The sequence below is a fragment of the Perca fluviatilis genome, chromosome 17 (assembly GCF_010015445.1).
Source record: "Perca fluviatilis chromosome 17, GENO_Pfluv_1.0, whole genome shotgun sequence".
NCBI lineage: Eukaryota > Metazoa > Chordata > Actinopteri > Perciformes > Percidae > Perca > Perca fluviatilis.
The window spans coordinates 5,346,620-5,352,521 of record NC_053128.1 but is presented as its reverse complement, the minus strand read 5'-3'; the positions used below and the strand labels follow the sequence as shown (position 1 = coordinate 5,352,521).

Below are 5,902 nucleotides of genomic sequence, written 5' to 3'. Positions count from 1 at the left end.
CAAACTTTTATAGAGCGGATATCATTTTTTTTTTTCATAGACAACATTACAGATGTATGCCAGTAACTGTAGTGGAAACTTTATTTTGTAATGTTTAGTGATTTTCGGCACTTTTCAGTTAGAATTCACCATGTTACAGAGCCAGAAAAGACTTTGCGGGCGGCCCGCACATTCTCACGACTGCTCAACAGTTTGCGTGACAGCCCGCACATTCTCACGTCAAGTTAATTTTTTATACATCACAAAGTGTCCGTGAAAACCAGCGTACGCAAGCTTTTCATGCGTACGCAACGTTTATACATGAGGCCCCAGGTCCTGGGAAATGATGCAGCCCAGAAACTTGAATGAGTCGACCTTTGACACTAGGCTGTTGGATATTGTGAGGGGGAGCACTGGGGGGTCCTCCACGTCTGCTGCAGTCAGCTGTTATGGATTGGATTATTATTGACGCTACAATTTTTACATGCAATCTGATACACATGAAGACAATCAGAAAAAACACAAGAGACATCTTGGAGCCATTTCACCTCCTCCTCCCGGTCCGACTTTCACCCCCCAGTTACATCTTAACTGGCATGGGAAAACTAGAGAGTTTTAGGGCGACCTTGTAGCCCCTATCTGTTCAGACAAACCGTGCTCACATTATGTTGTTGCTGGGGGGGGGGGGCGCGACCCTTAAAATTATTTGTTTATAAAGAAAAAAACTTTTTTTTTTTTTTTAAAAAAAATAAAAAAAAAAAAAAAAAAATTATTTTTTTTTTTTTTTTTTTTCCCTAACCCGCCAGGGGGAGTTTTCTGAGAGGCGCTCAGCCAGAGTAGCAAGAAGAAGCAAAGTTACAAGTCAAATTAAAACCCCTTATCAGCCAAGCTACGCATAATACTGATGTGAACAATAAAATAACACCTGCCTGTTATAACCCTGCAGATTGTCAGGTCCTGGAAGGCCTTTGTCTTTCTGCTCTGCAGGCTATACGGTTTTACAACGTCATTGGTTGAAAGGTTGTCAGAAAAAGTTGCTGTAAAACAAATATAGAAATACAAATTACACATGTAGAACAAAGTGGAGAGCTTGTACAATCTCATTTTGTAAGAGAAGTCAGTTCAGTTATGATATTTTAATTTATGCAATTATATAGTGTTATCTTAGGGCAGGGTAGGGCCACTTAATTACCATTTTGTTCCTCCTCTCCTGTTGACCGAGACTCCTGTTGAACTCCTGCAGCTCGATGACTGTTGAGCAACACAGCAACACGTCATCGACTGGAGCAGAGGGAGGTGACTGGGAGCTCCTTAAGAGCATGAGCAGCTCATCCATCTTTTCCTCAAATGTGTCCATCCGCTGTGCCATGCGGGTAATGGAGGTCCTCATGGCTATGGAATAATTAATGGTTTTAGTTGTTATACATTATAACAGTTACGTGATATGCACCAGGTTGAATTTCAGTAGTTCCATGGTAGGAAATATGACTGGTTTCTTAAATGCATGCATAAATGTTAACTTACGCTCTGTCCTGAAATGCTTTCTTGCTTGTGGAATGGATTCATCTGAAATGAAAGACCATACCATTTGTACTGATTGCAAAAAGAATATATGAAGTGTAAATAATGTAGTCTGTACTTAAGGTCTTACCATGATTATCTAAATAAACGATGGATGTATTTAGACAACCAAGGAGGTGTAATCATTATGTTATGCTAGGTTAGCCTGCAGTTTTGTGAACAGAGCTTCTGTTAATACATCCATGGCTTTATCTCTCATCCACGTTACAGGCTTTACAGCATACAGCCCTCGGATGTATCGTAAGATAAGTGTTTAAACCTAAACCCACATCGGCTCTTAGGGACATGTAAGATATTACGTTAACGTTAGCTAGCTACCTAGCTAGTTAACTAACTCCATTGTTTAGCTTGATAGCCCCGGCAGTTTTGGGAAACGCTAATGGTGTTAAATCCATGTAACGGGCTTTACAGCAGCCATCCCTCAGATGTATCCTAAGATAATACCATGGATGTATTAATAGAACACATGGTGAATTACAGCCTCCAATTTGGACGTGCATTCAGTGAGTCCAACTGAGTTCAGCTCGACTCGCTGACGCTGTATAATGCTGGCAACCATGTCGGAGCGTTCTTTAAATTGTTTACCAAAATCTCTCACCTTGTTGTCCAGGTTCCTTATGGTGGTTAAAACATCACCGTGGGAAGGTTCAGTCTCTGTGGCCAACTTTGATGTATCCTCCATACTAGGGTTAGCAGCTTAGCTAGCTGTGGACAGCTAACTTGTTTCCCGCGTTAGCATACGGGCTAGCAGTCTTGAGCAGAGGAAAGTCTTTACTGTTGACAGCCGACAATGTCTTTCTTGGTATCTTCGTCCTACCTTGCGTTATAACACCGTCGGTGAAGTGTAGTCAGCATAGGTTTTAGTCAATGGCAGTATTTCAGTTCGAATTTGGGACCAAGCGAACGGATCTTTTGTCTGTCCTGTTAGCCAGGTGTGTGTACCGGTGTTGTAAACGGAAGTCAGGACAGGACTTGAATCGGTCACCTGAGAGCAGAGGCACTGTCTTCCCCTACTGACGTGGGGGTGTAACGGTAGGATTTGTACACTGGACTGAGACACTTGTTAGAAATGAAACAAGTGAATTTTCTTAGTTGTGAAAATCGTTCTATTGATAGATTCTTGTTTTCAGTATTTTCACCTAATACAGTTAAAAAAACGAAATCAAGCACAAAAGTATTGTTTTTAACAAAATTTTTATCAGCCTAAAAATAATTTTATTCTCTTGCTATGTTGTTTATCTTACTTCGATTTTAAAAGGCCAATAATTTTTGCGTGAATCTAAATCAAGTGACTGCTAGGCTACTTCAAAAACTTAAATGGAGCTGGTAAAAATAAACATTTTCAAAACCGCACTCAGAACAACCAAAAACAACCAAACGGGAACGTTGTGTGGAGGTAACAGTGCAACCACAGGAGAACGTTCCCGTTGGTTGGTTCCCCTAACGTTTAGGGAACGTTATAACCATGAGGGAACGTTCCCTAAACGTTAGTTTTTGGTTTGGTTCGAACTAACCTTTAGAGAACCAAAAACTAACGTTCCCTAAACGTTCTGTGCTAGTGGGGTCAGCTGTGTGTGTGTTTTAACGCACACACATCTTGGCTCAGCTGTGTGTGTGGAGATAGGGCATTGCTGTACAGAACCCCGGCATGTGAATAGAGATGTAAATACAGGGGGCTGGGTTTTTGCACTAAATGCTTGAAATGATAAATAACAGAACACATTTTTTCCTCTTTACATTTTTGAATTCATGATTATTCTGCGGGCCAGACTAAAAGCTTTGGCAGCGGGCCGCCAGTTGACTTGGCTGCTCTACAGCGACACTAGCGGCTGGCTGACCAAATCGCTGTTCCTGCAACGCGAACGGGGGTAAACACTGGGAATTTGAATGGGACTTATGTATCGATACTCACGGCTTAAAAATCGATACTTTCTTGGGGAAAAAAATATCGACTTATATCGCAGAATCGATAAAATTGCTCAGCCTTACTCACACAAGTAGGTGGAGGTGAAGGGGATTAGGACTTTCATAGCCTTAGGGGAACTCGCTCTCCACAGACAACCATAAATGCATGATCGGCATTTCGCCCAGTCCCTGTCACACTGCAGCAGAGGTGCAGCCTCCCAGAAAAACATCCCCACGCTGATGCAGCAGACGTGGAGGACCCCACAGTGCTCCCGCCCCTCACAATATCCAACAGCCTAGTGTCAAAGGTGGACTCATTCAAGTTTCTGGGCTCCATCATTTCCCAGGACCTGAAGTGGGACAACATCCTTAAAAAGGAAGAGCAGAGGATGTACTTCCTACGGCAACTGCAGAAGCATGGCCTACCACAAGAGCTATTGGCCATCTTCAACACTACTGCCATCCTCCTGCCTCCTCCCCTCTGGCAGGCGCTGCAGATCCCTGCACACAAACAACCAGACACAAGAACAGCTTCTTTCCCACTGCCATCACTGCGCTACAGATCCCTGCACACAAACAACCAGACACAATAACAGCTTCTTTCCCACTGCCATCACTCTCATGAACTGCTGTCAAGTGGGGTCATCTCCACTTTGGCCATTCACCTACACATTACATACTTTATCATTCCAATATGCATCTTGCGCACTACATTTGCACTATTACTTTGCACTCTACATTTATACAATATATTGTGTTAATGTGCCTATATGTATGTTGTCTCTATTGTACAGTATGTGTCTAAATGGCCAATAAAACTGATTCTGATTCTTATATAAATATATATTTATTTATTGGTAACATGGTTGTTAGTTTTTTAAAGGTTAAGGGAATGTAAAAAAATAACGTTAGGGGAACGTTCCATAAAGGTAACTTAAAGGTTAGAGGAACGTTCTCTTAAAGGTTGCAACGTTAGGGGAACGTTCTCTAAAGGTTGCAACGGTAGGGGAACGTTAGGGAACGTTCTCTATCGCCGCCTTCACACTGGCAGTTGAAATCAGCTCCGATACGGCTTCGAAACGACCGGAAGTCATTCATTTCCTATGGAGATTCACAGACCCCATGCGAATGGGTCCGAACCGGGTCCGAACGAATGCGGTGCGAAGAAAATCGTGTCAGTTGGTCATCCGGATGCGTTAAAAAAATTTAACTCTTGTGAAAGGCTACGGACGGTTCCTATCCGACGGAAGTTAGCGTTGCTATTGTACTGATAAACAAACCTGCTAATGCTAATTGGTTAGCTAGCAACAGACACCGAACTATTGACATTTTACCACTCTATCAAATTTAATCGCCCTGACATGTCAATGTCTTGGGCAACTTTTATCCACGCAGCAGCCTTATCCACGCAGCAGCCTTTCTATTTATAGCTTTATAAGAGAGGTCAGAGAGAATCGTGGATTCAGACACTAATCACTCATTCTAGTCTCTCTGCCATTTTTGTGAGTCGCTTCCGAAGCTTTTCAACGGTGTAGTACGGCGTCCGCTGGGGGCGTATTGCGTATTGCGGAGCTGATTTCAACTGCCAGTGTGAAGGCGGCGTAAAGGTTATAAGAGTGGGAGAACGTTCTGGGAACAAAAAATTGTTACCTGGGGCACCGAGCTCCACCTGATCTTCTAAGAACGGTGACGCCATTATCAATGGAGTATTGATTGGTCAGTAGGCGGTGCTTTTACAATGGTTAATCTCCAACATAACCTGCTCCCGACCAGGTTAGGTGTTAAGCATAAGTTACCACGGTGATTGAACCCGGTAACAACTAATCCATGTCGTGATACAGAACCTTAAGTTAGCTTGTTAACGCTAAATCCTGCTTCGTAGTACAGGGCCCAGGTCTCATATTTCAGACACACACACACACACACACACACACACACTGACACACACACACACACCGCTGCACAGCGCACACACACAGATACACTGTCTGTTACATGCCCAGACATGCCCAGGCGCAAGCCGCAGCCAAGACAAAATAGAAAGGTTTCGACACTTTCGTTATAACTAGTATTGTTCTAACGTTACTCTTGCGACATAAAAAACCTCCACCAAAGAATCACAACTCACCTTGTAGCTAGTAAGCACGGGGAGAGGAGAGTGAACCCCTGCAAGCCTGTCCTCTGCCAGTGCCTCTGCACTGTTAGATCTACAACTCCCTCTCGTCCAGTGCCGGCCCGAGCATTTTGGGGGCCCTAAGCAGAATTTGATTTGGGGGCCCCCCCTCCCACCACGCGGAGTCACCTGTGCTTGACGATTATTGACACAAATGTCACGCTATAATGTTACATTATAAATTAATACAGTGAGGTTATGTATTAATACAGTGACAGAGTATGAACTACTGTCCCCCTGTGCACAGATGCATAAGGACCCTCC

The 5,902-nt window shown here is 43.4% G+C and overlaps 1 long non-coding RNA gene across 1 annotated transcript; it reads right to left on the bottom strand.

Annotated features, from left to right (window-relative positions):
- Window positions 1–822: 822 nt before the first annotated feature.
- LOC120545233 lies at window positions 823–2,734 on the bottom strand. The gene is made up of 4 exons (XR_005636635.1): window positions 2,159–2,734; window positions 1,504–1,545; window positions 1,172–1,371; window positions 823–1,016 (listed from the first exon to the last, which is right to left on the bottom strand). It is a non-coding gene; the product is annotated as an uncharacterized LOC120545233 (long non-coding RNA).
- Window positions 2,735–5,902: the final 3,168 nt, after the last annotated feature.